This window comes from Schistocerca piceifrons, chromosome 7 (assembly GCF_021461385.2).
Source record: "Schistocerca piceifrons isolate TAMUIC-IGC-003096 chromosome 7, iqSchPice1.1, whole genome shotgun sequence".
NCBI classification, from domain to species: Eukaryota; Metazoa; Arthropoda; class Insecta; order Orthoptera; family Acrididae; genus Schistocerca; species Schistocerca piceifrons.
Window position 1 is genome coordinate 415774588 of NC_060144.1, and position 17528 is coordinate 415792115.

At 43.4% G+C, this 17528-nt stretch overlaps 1 protein-coding gene across 2 annotated transcripts in view; it reads left to right on the forward strand.

Annotated features, from left to right (window-relative positions):
• The window catches only part of LOC124805329 (ras association domain-containing protein 10-like), a 1110196-nt gene that overhangs the window by 926312 nt on the left and 166356 nt on the right, over positions 1-17528 (forward strand). The gene's annotated exons all lie outside the window — the stretch shown is intronic.

Consider the following 17528-nt stretch of genomic DNA (forward strand, 5'->3'; position numbering starts at 1 on the left):
TTTACGTGCCACTGTCATTACATCCCTTTCCGGTTCCATTCGCGTATGGTTCGCGGGAAGAACGACTGCCGGAAAGCCTCCGTGCGCGCTCGAATCTCTCTAATTTTACATTCGTGATCTCCTCGGGAGGTATAAGTACGGGGAAGCAATATATTCGATACCTCATCCAGAAACGCACCCTCTCGAAACCTGGACAGCAAGCTACACCGCGATGCAGAGCGCCTCTCTTGCAGAGTCTGCCACTTGAGTTAGCTAAACATCTCCGTAACGCCATCACGCTTACCAAATAACTCTGTGACGAAACGCGCCGCTCTTCTTTGGATCTTCTCCATCTCCTCCGTCAACCCGATCTGGTACGGATCCCATACTGATGAGCAATACTCAAGTATAGGTCGAACGAGTGTTTGTAAGCCACCTCTTTTGTTGATGGACTACATTTTCTAAAGACTCTCCCAATGAATCTCAACCTGGTACCCACCTTACCAACAACTAATTTTATATGATCATTCCAGTGGAAATCGTTCCGCAAGCATACTCCCAGATGTTTTACAGAAGTAACTGCTATCAGTGTTTGTTCCGCTATCATATAATCATACGATAAAGGTTCCTTCTTTCTATGTATTCGCAATACATTGCATTTGTCTGTGTTAAGGGTCAGTTGCCACTCCCTGTACCAAGTGCCTATCCGCTGCAGATCTTCCTGCATTTCGCTGCAATTTTCTACTGCTGCAATTTCTCTGTATACTACAGCATCATCCGCGAAAAGCCGCATGGAACTTCCGACACTATCTACTAGGTCATTTATATATATTGTGAAAAGGAATGGTCCCATAACACTCCCCTGTGGCACGCCAGAGGTTACTTTTACGTCTGTAGACGTCTCTCCATTGAGAACAACATGGTGTGTTCTGTTTGCTAAAAACTGTTCAGTCCAGCCACACAGCTGGTCTGATATTCCGTAGGCTCTTACTTTGTTTATCAGGCGACAGTGCGGAACTGTATCGAATGCCTTCCGGAAGTCAAGGAAAATAGCATCTACCTGGAAGCCTGTATCTAATATTTTCTGGGTCTCACGAACAAATAAAGCGAGTTGGGTTCACACGATCGCTGTTTCCGGAATCCATGTTGATTCCTACAGATTAGATTCTGGGTTTCCAGAAACGACATGATACGTCTCTCTGTCCATCTCCTCGACCCCCTCTCACTATCCATCTCCTTCTCCGCCTTCTCCCTGTTGGTCTCCTCCTCTTCCCTTTGTCTGCACATTCCCTCCTCTCTTGCCTGTCTATTTGTCCCTCCCTCTCTGTCCATGTCTTCCTCCCCCTTGTCTGTATTCACCTCCTCCTTCCTCTTCGCTGTCTGTTCATCTCCCCCTCCCAACTTATCTCTCCATGTTATCACACTAACCCCGATACGAAGCTGGTCATTATTATCCCCAAAGTATTTCTTTCCAGATCGTTAACTACAAGGGGCGCTCAGTAAATATTGCAACACTTTTTTTGTGAGGGCAGGCTGATTTTATTCAGGATTCCAATACACCATATTATTCCCTACCGTTTTTACTACAAAACCCTTTTTTCAACACAATCCAAGCTAAAGGAAGTAGGTTAAAAAAAATGGTGCAAATGGCTCTGAGCACTATGCGACTTAACTTCTGAGGTCATCAGTCGCCTAGAACTTAGAACTAATTAAACCTAACTAACCTAAGGACATCACACACATCCATGCCCGAGGCAGGATTCGAACCTGCGACCGTAGCGGTCACGCGGTTCCAGACTGAAGCGCCTTTAACCGCACGGCCACACCGGCCGGCCGAAGTAGGTTACAGTACACTTGTTCGCCTACTGCTTGAATACTGCTCACCAGTGTGGGATCCGTAGCAGATAGGGTTGATAGAAGAGATAGAGAAGATCCAACAGAGAGCGGCGCGCTTTGTTACAGGATCATTTAGTAATCGCGAAAGCTTTACGGAGATGATAGATAAACTCCAGTGACTCTGCAAGAGAGACGCTCAGTAGCTCAGTACGGGCTTTTGTTGAAGTTTCGAGAACATTCCTTCACCGAGGAGTCATGCAGTATATTGCTGCCTCCTACGTATATCTGGCGAAGAGACCATGAGAATAAAATCAGAGAGATTAGAGCCCACACAAAGGCATACGGACAATCTTTCTTTCCACGAACAATACGAGACTGGAATAGAAGAGAGGTACTGAAAGTACCCTCCGCCACACACCGTCAGGTGGCTTGCGGAGTATGGATGTAGATGTAGATGTAGATATAAATGCGGCGGCCTTACACCACCTTAGTGGGAGGGCACGTACAACTGCATCAGTAGCTTCTCCATCATCCACTACTGCTTCCTACGGATTGAATCCTTTACAGAGCCAAACAGATGGAGGTTGGAAGGTGCGAGATTCGGTCTGTATTGAGGATAGAAAGAACAGTTAAATGAAGTTTTGTGATCTCCTCTCGGGTGCGCGGACTTGTGTGAGGCCTTGCACTGTCATGGAGAAGGAGAAGTTCGTTTGCATTTTTTTGGCGACGAACTCGCTACAGTGCCCAACATTGCAGCAGTCACAGCTGTGTGCACCCAGCCGGCACGCAGGAGACCGGAGAGATTTGCTCGATCTCGCTGCGATGATGACAGACACCTCGCGCAACGGCCCACCGTGACTTTATTCACTGCCAGATCTTCATAGACGCTCTGCAAGGGTCTATCAGTATCTGCGATGCTCCAGTTTCCCACCAAAGGAAATTCAATGGCAGCTCGCTGCTTGGTACGCACCTCCGTTACAGGCGCCATTTTGAAGACTATGCACAGCGCTGCCACCTAGCGGAACTTCATCAAACTGTAGCGGCTAAACCGGGAATATTCCATGACAAGTGATTCCGCATTTTTTTTTTCAATCTAACCTGGCCCAGAAAAAACAAAGTGTAGCATTATTTACTGAACGTCCCTCGTAATATGTGTTCCAGATTTCGTTGAAATCGTTCCAGGGGTTTAGGATGACCTTTGCACCATTGGCTTTGCCCACGTAAGCACATGTCAAAATATTTCACATATATTTAACATATTTCACATGTATTTTTATATACATTTTAGCTGTACCTCTAGCGTATTTCGCCCTGCAGGGTCATTTTCACGCCACTTGTTGTTTATGGCATCGTATCTCCTGAATTATATGTTGCTCAGGGATATATTTTTGCAGGTACATTCAGCGCTATATGTGGTTACTGTCTGCGAAACGTGTTGTGAATAGAGTTAGTAGTATAGACGTAATAAATTAAAAGTCATACATGAGGTTCAATTTTTCACGCCTTTCAGTGTTTGACTTTATATCTTCAGAACTATAATATAATTTTGCTGGTATACTCAGTGGCATAGTTGAACGCAGTTGAAAAATTTGTCATGAATACAGTTAGCATTAAAGCTGTAATAAACTAAAAACCTCATGGTTAATGTTGCAGTTTTACTGCATGAAGAGCGCAAATGTAGTAAACGATAACCTTTTTTCCGATCACCGTCCTGTTCGTAAAGGTTTGGAATGACGTGAACGTTTTTTTTCCAAGTCACTAACTGGTCTCATACTCGAGTACTGGATGGATAAAATATGGGTATTCGCGCGTCGTGGGTTACACAGCTTTTTCACTACCATCCCACCCCTCTGATACGTAGATGGTCCTCAACATCACAACGATGATTTCCAGACAGTAAGTGATATGTGTACCTGGTTTGGTTGAAACTGGTCCAGTTGTTTAGAACTAAATGTCAAACATTGATACACATATACATACTGTTGTGTACATAGTTCCGCGTAGTCAGTGCATACACAACTTTCCCAATAGAGCGCGTCCCGCTAAGCACAACAGCGCAGGCGCAGCGCTCGTCCGTCTCCGCACTACGAGATGGCGCTATCTAAGAGACGGGTCAAACTCTGCTTCCGCCGATTCGCGTATTAATATGTAACGCAGCCAATGAGATTGCTGCTAACGTAGAACCTTTTCTCCTCGCGGATCACACTCGCGCAGTGGTACCTGAACGCTTCAGGTATTATAACGAGTGTACAGACCTCTGATTAGTCAGTCTGCATTAGTCTGTACCAGTCTGGATTAGTGTGCATTAGTCTGTAGTCAAGTTTCAGTCTGCGCCTAATAAGATTATCATATTCCTGTATATAGCCATGAAGAGAAATGTATAGACACTTTGTCAAGTATCAGAGATATGTGAGAATAAGATTAACGTACCAAGACCAAAGGAACTTCAGACTGTCAACTGTAAATAGCATCCAGAATCAAGTTAAGTAAGGTCTATGTTTTTTTACTATTTTAATAAATGTGTGTGAAAATTAATCTAGTTCTGTTGAAAGTTGGCCACCGTCCATCTGCTACTCTGAGTGTGCAAGTGGCATTTCTATCGTCTGATCTAATGGCAGAAGATAAACACGCCACGATAAGACCACGAGACATATTGCTGACACTCGCCTACTTCGTTAGAGCGACAAGTCAAATAATCTGATGGTGTGTGTACTGAAGGTCTTACAGTACGCACACCACACATACATATGTACGTACATTTATTTTCATAATATTTGGCTGTTTTCAAGCTCAGGATTAACAAAAATTGTGTGCTTACAACACGTTATAACCCACACGTCAGTGTGGGTATCTCTAGTAAGAGTCTCGTACAAACATAGTACATTCGGGGACAACAATCACAGATGTGAATTTCTTACGAAAAACATACGCCGGTATCATTAGAAAACCCAGATAAGGGTTCCACTTGGCCATTTTACATACAGACCTCACATTTGAAATAATTGTACCATATGTACCATGGTTGTGTGAAATTATTATTAAGGACTTCATCATATTATGCTGCGTTTTCCCTACAATGATGTGTGAAATATAACATGCTGTAAGCATTGTCATTTTTATTGTTACAGAACTAATCCATGTCTCTGCAGTATCCTTTCTTTCAGGAGTGGCAATTTCTGTAAGGTTTGCAGGAGAGCTTCTGTAATGTTTGGAAGCTAGGAGGCGAGATACTGGCAGAAGTACAGCTGTGAGGACGGGGCGTGAGTCGTGCTTGGGTAGATCAGATGGAGTTCGGTCAGAGGGTTAGCTGCCCTCTGTAATAAAAAAAAACTGAGTTAATGGATCAACTACGAACTGAATCGGATGTCTTCCGACGTCCGCCCCGAGCAGTTACAACGAACGAAAACGAACAAAATGAGATTACAAAAAAAAAAAAAAAAAAAAAAGGTTCGAGTCTCGGCCTGGCACACAGTTTTAATCTGCCAGGAAGTTTCATATCAACGCACACTCCGCTGCAAAGTGAAAATCTCATTTTAGATCGTCTGTTTCGTAGATAATTAGTTTTAATAAATTCATTCTGTCTTCTTGATAGTCTAAATATATAGTATACATCACTCACATTCGTGTCTCTCACTATACATAAAATGTAACAGCTCGGTTAATTTCTAGTGTTTTTGAAACTTTCCAGTCACTGAATCACCCGTCTGTGTACAACCAACGCACCGTAACTCTACCATTTACGTGAAGTCAGTCGTGATTCCTCATGGTCGAGCTGTTCAATAAAGTCCATGTGATATGCTGACTTTTAAGTGTTGGCTCGCAGTTGGAGAATTACAGCGCACATTGTAAATCGCTAAGGCAGTGTAGTGAGCCGCGGCTCCTAGAAGTAATGCATTCAGGTATTTTACAAATACCGTAATAATAACGAACAATACAATAGAACTGATGCTGACTGTAAAATCTGCAACAAAATTTTGTAAAATACGTCGTACACACGAAATCACGTTTGCAACTTCACAAATACAAAGATGAATTAGTTAATGTAAAACACATATTAAGAGTAATCGAATCAAATGTAACGGAGACCTACAATCCGAACGACTGGCAACAGTGAGATGGAGCCATCAGATCCTGCACATAAATTTTTTTGCTATATTAAAACACCCTGTCTTGCGTTCCCACTCGTCATCTATGTGCGAAAGTAGGGAGAAATGAGTCATTTTATTCTCAGTTTTTACACCGATATTTTTGTACATCCTTTCCATATCCTTTTGCTGCAGTTTGATCCACTATGCCTAAATGAGGTGAATAAATGTGACTTTTGTAAGGGCGTGCAGTATTCGTAGTGTATTAGACCAGATTTCCTAATAAGTAGTAGCATAGGTGCAGAGGCACAAAGGGTTAACTTAACTGGCGGGGCGGGTATTTGTATTCTAACTTTCTCGGTTATTGCCATCTATGCGTTCAGAAACTAATTTCGGAACTTATTAGACAATTTTTCAAGTGAATGCACATTATACTTCGAATTATTAGGCTTACCCCAATGTCGGAACATTTGTCATTACGCGTAAGGCTTTTGCGAGACGAATCATGATACGCCTAGAAATCGGTACATCCGGCGAAAACCTGGGTATTGGCAACACTGGTCTTGGGAATTGTTTCCAGAAGGAATTTTCGGTCTCCAGCGCTGTAACCGTTGTTTTGTAACTTCCTAGCAGATAACAAAATCCGGGTGTTCAAAAAGTCAGTATAAATTTGAAAACTTGATAAACCACGGAATAATGTAGATAGAGAGGTAAAAACTGACACACATGCTTGGAATGACATGGGGGTTTATTAGAACAAAAAAAGTTCACAAAATGTCCGAGAGATGGCGCTGGAAAGCAAAACGTCAGTGACTGCGCATGAAAATCGTGTATAAAAGGAGCTGTAATGAGAGAGAGAATCAAACTCTCTTTTGTCCGTCATTTGTTCATTATCATTCTTCGTTCTTATGCTTTTGTGAACACTATGGCTGAAGAGCGGCGTAGTGTGCCGCTGCCAGCCTGACTGATTTGTACAGGTATACAAATAACAATAAATTAAAAAAAAAAAAAAAAAGAGAGAGAATCAGATGCGCCAGCAGACGTAGCATGTTGACGTTACCTGAAAAGCGCTTTTAGTGAAGCTGTATTATCAGAATGGGGAATGTGCTAGTTCAGCGTTACGATCCTATCGCCATAGGAAGAGGATTCGAACGAGTAAAGGTCCGTTGACAAACTCAGCTGTGGCGAGAATGATTTCGAAGTTGGAAACCACGGGTTGTTTAGACGATAGACCCCGTAGTGGCCGACCGAGCACAAGGCGTAATGCTGCTGAGACGGTTCAGGAAGGAATGGAGACTGTAATGGGTTCGTCTATGCACGGGGAAGTCAGCGCTCGTGCAGTCGCACGTCGCACCAGCATTCCATACACTACTGTTTGTTTCGCACTTAGGCGTACCTTCCGATGCTATCTGTACAAAATCCATCGGCATCATGAACTGAACCCGGCGATTTAGTGAAGCGGTAGGCATTTGCGGTGCAGGCGTTTCAAAAGATGGCGGAAGATGACAATTGATTGAGTAACGTTTTGTGGACCGACGGAGCTCATTTCACGTTCCGAGGGTCTGTGAACGTCCACAACTGCAGAATTTGGTATACCGAAAATCCTAGAACTGTCGTGGAAACTCCATTGCACGACGAGAAAGTCACGGTATGGGTTGGATTTACCACATCTACCGTTATCGGGCCTTTTTTCTTAGAGCAAATGCGTGATTCTGGTTTTGTAACTGCTACCGTGACGGATGAGAGGTACGCCGATATGTTACAGAATCGCATCATCCCCAACCTGGCTGATAAACACCTGCTGCAACGTACGATGTTTATGCAGGATGGCGCTCCACCCCATACTGCTAGACGCGTGAAAGATCTCTTGCGCGCGTCGTTTGGTGATGATCGTGTGCTCAGCCGCCACTTTCGTCATGCTTGGCCTCCCAGGTCCCCAGACCTCAGTCCGTGCGATTATTGGCTTTGGGGTTACCTGAAGTCGCAAGTGTATCGTGATCGACCGACATCTCTAGGGATGCTGAAAGACAACATCCGACGTCATCATAACTCCGGACATGCTTTACAGTGCTGTTCACAACATTATTCCTCGACTACAGCTATTGTTGAGGAATGACGGTGGCATATTGAGCATTTCCTGTAAAGAACATCATCTTTGCTTTGTCTTACTTTGTTACGCTAATTATTGCTATTCTGATCAAATGAAGCGCCATCTGTCGGACATTTTTTGAACTTTTGAATTTTTTTGTTCTAATAAAACCCCATGCCATTCCAAGCATGTGTGTCAATTTGTACCTCTCTATCTACATTATTCCGTGATTTATTCAGTTTTCAAATTTATACTGACTTTTTGACCACCCGGTATATACCAGACTAGGACCCGAATACAAAGTAGAGTACTGCCGGTGAAATTTTGTGTTCCAAGTTTGAGTTCCGGTTTGGCACACAATTTTAATCTCTCATGAAGTTTCAAAATAGTAACCTCGTAGTGGAAGATTCATTCTGGCCTCCATCATTTCGCTTAGTTTACCACGAGCGGCGTGCGTATATTCGTAGAGAGGTTTAAAACGTACAGTCTTACGTTCAGCTGACAGCATATACTGCTTTAAAAGAGAGCGCCGCGCACGTAGCATATGGAGGCCCGACTTTAAGCAGCAGCGCCTCGTGTCGTCAAGGAGACGGCCGCCCGATTGTCTGGCAGGCTAACAAAGGCTCCGTGAGCTGGCAAACACTTGCCTCTATTGTTTGTCGGTTTCAGTGGTCGCGTCACGACTCCAAATTCCAGTGGCAACGAAAACGCCCTCGACAATTTTTCTTCCCACTTTGACACTTCCTGAGTACAGAAAGACCCTGGGAAAGTTGGGCTGACACAAAACACCCCAAGAATAAAGTAGACAGTACGGAACCGCAGAATGGCACAAAACTCTACTTTGCAGCAAAGAAGCGTGAATTAGTATTGTTCGTAAATCGAAGACTCTGCAGCATGTGGTAGCAGTGGTGCTGCACAGTTTATCTTTATATCTTTTTACAGCGACGTCATTTCAGGGAACTCTTACGTCAGACTACAGTTACAAAAGCTTCCAGGTCACTCGCCTTTTCAACCCACATACCGCTGTCCCTCGTATTAAGCCATCGGATACTCTTTTAACTAAGAATAGCACTCTTGGTCATATCTAGTAAGATGTTTGATTTTATGTTGCAGGATCGAAAATTTTCGGTTTGATTATCTGCAGCAGCTCATCTGTGACAGAAAGCCTTGGGGAACTTTTTGCACAATGTAATAGCCCATTTCTCCTGCAGGCCGCTTCTGTGTTTGTAGTGACCACTCGAGAAATGAAGTATAAAGAAATGGACTGCGCCGGCCGAGGTGGCCGAGCGGTTCTAGGCGCTACAGTCTGGAACCGCGTAACCGCTACGGTCGCAGGTTCGAATGCTGCCTCGGGCATGGATGTGTGTGATGTCCTTAGGTCCCATAGTGGTCAGAGCCATTTGAACCATTTGATCAATAATTCAAAAACAGTTGTTGTCCAAAAACCAATGAACCATTTGAAACGGACTGAGAATCTGTAACGTGCCACACACTGTAATACGGTGGCTACAAGACAGTCAGTGGGAAATCAGTTTATACCTTTATACAATACTTCGTGACTGATAGAGCCCACATTTTCACATTTATGTTCAAAAGCTTCCTTGCAGTAATTTACAGCCCATATTATACGGTTGCTTATCTATTTGTCCTATCACAAATGAATGTATGTTTTCGATCATTGTACTGGGAGTTACGGCTCATCCCATGACCGAATAGATTTGACTCAGATGGTATTATACGAACATTTTATCAGTATAGATTTCAGTATTGCCAGTACATCAATTGCGCCTGGTATGTTACACAACTGCAGCGTAAAACTAAACAAGCACATATACTTTTGCACAAACACATAGAGAAAATATACGTAGCCTACGTTTACAGCACTCATCCTTGAATCTCATTTGTGGTAGAATGTTTGACATACTCTTTTGTCGATGATTACTTACACAGATGATGTTCTTAACATATTTTTATGCAATGTTACATTATACAACTTGTTTACAGCAGTACTTTAAAATTAAATGTTATTGATTTATCATATGGGAGTACCAAACAACAACAATCTTGGCTGTAAATAATATCAACAATTAATGTTATATAAAATAAAATACAGTAGACCAGGATATAAATGTAGGTAGTATTTGGTATGGCACGTTATAGCAGCCATTAAAGCTAAATGCCCAAGGACTGCAGCCAGTCTAACGCAAAAAGAGTAACAAAAGAGTTGATAACATCTGTGAAAGGACCAGTATGCTTCCTTAAATGGCATTCAAGGGCAATGAGCTCCACGATTTGGTCACCAACTCCGCGCTCAAAGACTGGGGTTCTGTACAATATGGCGTTGCATTTTACATGGCATGCCTTAATTCGGTTGGTATGTGGAAACCAATGAGCTATAAAAAGCAATAAAAACAGTAAAAGAAAGGTGCTATTACAAGGAAAGTAAGTTCTGCACACCCTTGATTTTGCGTCTATAGACCAAGAACCTATCCCCAACGAGGTGGATAAAATTTCGCACAGGAATACTTTCGCGTCGCATTATTAAGTAACAACAAAACGAGGACGACTTAACGAAAACGCCAGCGTCAGCCATATTAACCTCCGCTCACCTTCCATTTAATTTATTGACAAAAATTAAACCTGGTATATAGGAAAGTTGGAGTCAAGTTCCCAAGTAAGGAACAACACGACACTGTAGTACAGATACTATAAAAACCTTCAGAAACCACAACGAACCTTAAGACAAGAGACAATGGAGTACTACAACATACGATAAGAGAAGTAGAGCATGTTTTCAAGCATCACAGGGCAAGGCAGATATATGAAAATATAAATAAAATGGCCAGTTCGCTAAAAGGGAACAGTTTTACTAAATGGGAACAATTCATAAAACAGCAGCGTGGGAAAATACTGGCCAACGAGAGTGACATACGAAAAGTATAGAAGACATACTTTTACAAATACTAAATAACAATGATTCAGAGTCTTACTTTAAATTTCAAGTAACTGATACAGCTGATGTATAAGTCAACATCCCACCAGTAAACGAAATACAGCAAGCAATAAAGAAGTTAAAGACTGACAAAGCTTTTGGCGAAGAGCAGGTATACGATGAATGATTAAAGAATGAAGGACCACAACTGCAATTAGAACTACAATATTTAATAGAAACGTTTTTGAAGACAGGATTCATACCTGCAAACTAGAAAACCCCACTTATGTGTCCCATGTTTAAGGAGAATGCTTCACTTGTCCGCGATAACTACAGAGGACTTCCTTTACTGGATGTCACTTACAGAATCCTATCGGTTTGCCTATTGAACTGGTTGATCACTTTAACTGAACAACTAATTGGGGACTACCAATGATGCGGTTTACTCAACAATACATCTACATTACAGTACCTATTCACTCTACAATAAATGAAAAGGCGTGGGAATTCAGCACACGTGTCCACATATCATGACACCACACACCGACAGATATTGCTAAATATACCGAGGGAATTTGAAATAGCCCCAGAGTTAATCAGATTTGTTCAAGTGTGTGTAGACGAAACTTCATGTCGTATAAATTGGTCTCAAACAAGAGGACGTCATTTCACCTATTTTGTTTAACCTCGTCTCAGACAGACCGATAGAGAATTTACTAAAACTAAACCACAAGGGATGCAACTGCAGGATGTGAACATTACTAGAATTGCCCAAGCAAATGATGAACCATTAATAAGTAGCTCCAAAACACAATTAATCAAAATGCTGCAAAATTATTACAAAATCGCTGAGAAAACAAGATTACGTGTTAATGAAAAAAAAAATCTGGTCGTAAATAAGAAACTCCGAAGTGACACACCATTAACTGTAGATGGATTCACTTTCAAGACAGTTAACCGCTTCAACTGCTTAGAAAGTCTTCATAGTAACAAAAATAGAACGAATATAGAAACTGAGGCCAGTCTAGAAACAGCGAACGAAATACTTTGTAGTTGTAGCAAAATTTTAAAGAAAACAGCGCTTAGAATTAACTTCGAAATCCTATGGTATCAGTTGAGTGTTATACCGGTAACCTTATATGGATGTGACGCACTAATATTTAGAAGGAAAGGTGAATAAAAACTGTTAATATTCAAAATATAAACACCAGGAAAATTTTTGGGACTTGTATATGACTAAAATAACATGGAATGGAGAGCGAGGGAAAAATGGAGTATTAAGAGAAGGTTTTACTGGTTAGGGCATATAGAAAGACTGGTGGAAAACAGCCTACGTAGAATAGCACTGTGCAGAGCAATAGATGGAACGAGAGGAAGAGGAAGGCCCAGAAATAGGTGGCGAGATAACATCCGTGATGATATAGCCAGGATGGACATCAACGCCAAAAGGACAACCAGTGCACTCGACAGAAAGAAACGGAAGACCCGTAGAGCAGGCGTGTGGTCGATAAGGCTCCCGCCATATGTAAAGTAAGCAAAAAAAATGTAAAATAACATTTTAATGAAACCCGAACTCAAACCACAGAGTTTGATTAGAGGAAACCACCACTCACAAAACGAAGCTGCCGGCCGCTGTGACCGAGCGGTTCTAGGCGCTTCAGTCTGGAACCGCGCTGCTGCTACGGTCGCAGGTTCGAATCCTGCCTCGGGCATGGATATGTGTGATGTCCTTAGGTAGGTTAGGTTTAAGTAGTTCTAAGTTTAGGGGACTGATGACCTCCGATGTTAAGTCCCATAGTGCTTAGAGCCACAAAACGAAGCTACTGCAAGAGTATTGCATTCATTGCTAAATCATGATAAAAGCATATGTTGTAATAAGTGGAAATCATAGCAAATGACGTGTGGACCCTACTCATTGATGTCAGTCAAGCAGACACACCCTTGGCGAATGACGCCAAGCAGAGCAGTTGCAGGCTGTGGAGGAGTAGACTTGCAGACGAAAAGAAGTTGGCATTAGGTACAGTGAGTGAGCAGTGGCGAGTGGTGTTGGTTTATGTGAAGTAATAGGGAGGTAACTAACAGTGTTGAGACAGAATGCTGAGGGTGGAAGACAGGGCTGAATCCATATCTGTGCACATTATGAAAATGGATATATGCACGTACGTTCCACATCCCCTCCTAAACCACTAGACCGATTTCAACCAAACTTGCTACACGTAACACTTACTGCCCAGAAATTGTCAGTGTAGGGATAAGCATCACCTATCTCTGAAACGGGTGGCGATGAGGCTGAAGAAGCGGGTGTAGTCCACGACGCGCGAATAGCCATATTCTAATAAAAAAATGGTTCAAATGGCTCTGAGCGCTATGGGACTTAACATCTATGGTCATCAGTCTCCTAGAACTTAGAACTACTTAAACCTAACTGACCTACGGACATCACACAACACCCAGTCATCACGAGGCAGAGAAAATCCCTGACCCCGCCGGGAATCGAATCCGGGAACCCGGGCGCGGGAAGCGAGAACGCTACCGCACGACCACGAGCTGCGGACCCATATTCTAATCAACCAGTATCTGCAAATGAAAGCACTTAGTGATTTGGAACTAACTTTACACGTAATTTCAGACCTTTACGAAAACTTCTCTCGCTGACAACGCCCACCAAATTCTGAAAGGAAAAAAGGTTATCGCATAATATATTTTCTCTGTTCATGCAGTAAAACACTACACGAAACATGACGTTTTAATTTATTACTTCTTTACTACTAATGTAATCTTGACGCTTTTTCAGACAATATTCGCATATACCACTTATGTACCAGCTTAGCTATATCATTGTACGACACGTAGTTCTGGAGATATGACGTCAAACAATGAGATTTGTGAAAAACTGTGGCATTATGTAGAATGTTTTAATTTATTGCTTCTTTGCTACTAATTCAAATGCGCAACACATTTCGCAGACAGGATCCACGTACACCACTGAACGTGTTTAGAGATACATAACATTGTACGACAAATAATTCGGGAGATACGACGTCACAAATATCAAGCTGCATGAAAATGAAACTGAAGGTCGAAATTCAGTAGAGATACGGGTGAAATATATGTACAATTACGTGTGAAGTATTTTAAATATTTGTGATAATATATTTGACATATCAGTACCTTGGCGTAGCCACAGGCACAATGTTCATTCTAAGTCTTTGGAACGATTTCAACCAGATTTAGTACACATATTAGTTACGATCTGGAAAGAAATACTGTGAGAATAAGAACTACCAGGATCCTATTGAGGTCCGCGTGTTAACGTGGGCAATAAAGGGCGAGGAGGAGATGGGCAGAGAGAGGTGGAGGTGCAAGTGGAAATAGAGACGAGAGGACGGACAGATTAAAGAATGGGGAAGAAAAAGAGACAGGGGGCGGAACAAAGAGGAGGAGAGGGGGAGTAGGAAATGAACTGAGAGAGGGTGAGGAGAAAATGGACATGGACAGAGAGAGGGGAGAGGAGGAAAAATGGCACTGAGCACTATGCGACTTAACTTCTGAGGTCATCAGTAGCCTAGAACTTAGAACTAATTAAACCTTACTAACCTAAGGACATCACACACATCCATGCCCGAGGCAGGATTCTAACCTGCTACCGTAGCGGTCGCTCGGCTCCAGACTGCAGCGCCTAGAACCGCACGGCCACGTAGAGGAGGAGATGGACAGAGAGATGAGAGAGGAGCTGATGGACTAATAGAAGTTTGAAGTAAATACATACCCGACCAGTTCCAGGTACTCAGACGGTACTGAACAAGCATATTTTTGAGAAAGTGGAACACAGTAAAAACATGTGGCGCAATACACGGATCAGCCAGACCATGATAACCACCGACCAGCTATCGATATAAATTCGATAGCAGCATCACCTTGCGAGGAATGACTGTTAGACAGACACACGCGCGGTGCATGTAGTACCTGAGCGTGTCGTCCGTGAGTGGAATGGAGAAGGCTCGCGAACTATTGAGTTTGACTGTGGGCAGATTGTGATGGGCCGGAAGCTCGGCACGAGCGTTTCGGAGACTGCACGACTTGTCGGGTGTTCGAGGAGTGCTGTGGTGAGTGTCTTCAACAGGCGACGGAACCCAGGTGAAACCACGCCCAGACGTCGGGGGTTTGGCAGTCACACCACATTACAAATGTTGGACGTCGTGGGCTGGTCGGACTGGTAACTCAGGAGAAGCGACAAACTGTGGCGGAACTAAATTGAGACTTTAACGAAGGACAAAAAAGAGTCACTGAATACACGGTGCACCGAACACTCGTAACGATGGACCTATGTGGCCGACGACCCACGCATGTGCCAATATTAACACCACGATATCGGCAACTACGACTGAAATGAGCATGTGACCATCGGCACTGGACGTTGGCGCAGTGGCAGAGCATTGCATGGTCTGATGAATCCCGATACCTTCTTATCATGCCAATGGGAGGGCGCGAATCCGTCGTCTTCCAGGGGAACAGCTCCTTGACACCTGTACTGCAGGAAGGAGACAAGCTGGCGGCGGCTCCATTATGCTCTGGGGAACATTCACATGGGCATCCATGGGTTCAGTGGAGCTTGTGCAAGGCACCATGACGATCAAGGAGTATTGTACACTGGTTGCAGAGCACGCACGCTTCTTTATGACTATCATGTTTACCTACAGCAGTGCATTTTTCAACAAGATAAGGCGCCATATCACAAGGCCAGGAGTGTGATGGAGTGGTTCGAGGAACGCAATGGCGATTTCCAATGGACGTGATGGCCCCCAACTCGCCAGTTTTGAACCCGATCGAACACATCTAGCATGTGATTGAACCTGGCGTCAGAGCTCATCGCCCTCTCCGCGGAGTTTACGGGAATTAGGTGACTTGTGTGTGTAGATGTGGTGCCAACTTCCTCCAGCGGCCTACCAAGGCCTCGTTGCTTCCATGCCACGATGCGTTGCCGCTGTTATCCATGCCAAATGTGGACACACCGGCTATTAGGTAGGTAGTCATAATGTTCAAGCTGATCAGTGTATATATTAACTGTTTCGTCGTCAATCTTTTGTTGTCCAGGAAGCCTGCATACTTGGTTTGCTAGAGAAACAATCAAACAAGTCGTATTAATGAGTTTTATTACAATAAGAAAAGATACAATACTGAACTTTGGCAATGACACAGATGTGTCGCAAGCACAGGGCGACATGCAGAATAATCAGTATTCTTCAGTATAGACAATCCCAAGTCAGTGCTGCGTTCACAGTACAAGCGAAGTCACTAGCATTGACGCTGTTATCCAAGTCGCTTATTTTGAGGCTGCTATTGAACTGGGCCGTCGCCAGTCGGTTGCGGCGCTTATGTTCTCTTCACACAGGGCCGCTGATGTTGCGTTGTCGTCCTGGAGGGAGGTCCGGTCAGCGTGCGATTGGCTGACTTCTCCTCACAGCCATCTCTTCCCTGTCGTTCCCGACTGGCGTGCCGGCGCTTGACTTTATCCCGTAACAACAACAGTTTGTAGTAACAGCTGATGTAACGTAAGAATGAAAAATTCAAGTGATAATGCAAAACGAATGAGTGTAGGACTCTCTTATTTCAGTGTATCATTGGCCTACAAATTTAACTTAAGAAAGGATCGGCGCACCCCATCGAAGTTCAACTCATCTTAAGGTAACAAAGAACTGATTGGTACTGCCGGAGTGCAGCGTAGTTCTTCAGACGAAGAAAACAACTTGACAATAGTGTGTTTACGTGTTGCAGAATCCTTAAAGAAACCGTGGTGTCACTGCCAGACATCACACCTGCTAGGTGGTAGCCTTTAAATCGGACGCGGTCCTTTAGTCTACGTCGGATCCACGTGTCGCCACTATCAGTGATTACAGACCGAGCGCCGCCACACGGCAGGTCTAGAGAGACTCCCTAGCTCTTGCCCAGTTGTACAGCCGACTTTGCTAGCGATGGTTCACTGTCTACATACGTTCTCATTTGCAGAGACGACAGTTTAGCATAGCCTTCAGCTACGTCATTTGTTACGACCTAGCAAGGCGCCATATTCAGTTACTATGAATGTATTCTGAACAGATAATATTGTGAATCATGTACCGTCAAGAGCGACGTTCATCATTAACGGATTAAAGTTAAGTATCAAACTAATTATGTCCGCTTTCTTAATTCTAATTCCTTGTCATGTTCCCGACCTCACGTCAGTATATTTCTTCCCTCCTCACGCCAGCCTGCGTGAGCTAAAACGCGTGCATTTCGGCCTCCACTAGTAACACGGTGTTGGCTCTTCTGCCAACACAACAGAAACTTTCACGCAATCAGATTTCATGCAAAAACGAAGCCCGATTCAGTGAGAGGGACGGACATATAAATTACGTTGCGCATGAATATTAACATTTAAGAGGTAGATAACACAGGCCTAGTATCCTTGGGCTACTGTACCAAAATAAACAGCGATATAACGAAATTGCTCCTTGTGCTCGGCTCAGTCTGCATAGCATCTACAACGTGAAGAAGAAATTTAAAACCTGAAACCAGTAATGTATATTTTTACACAGTCTCCGGGACAGACAAAAAATTATGAAGAAAT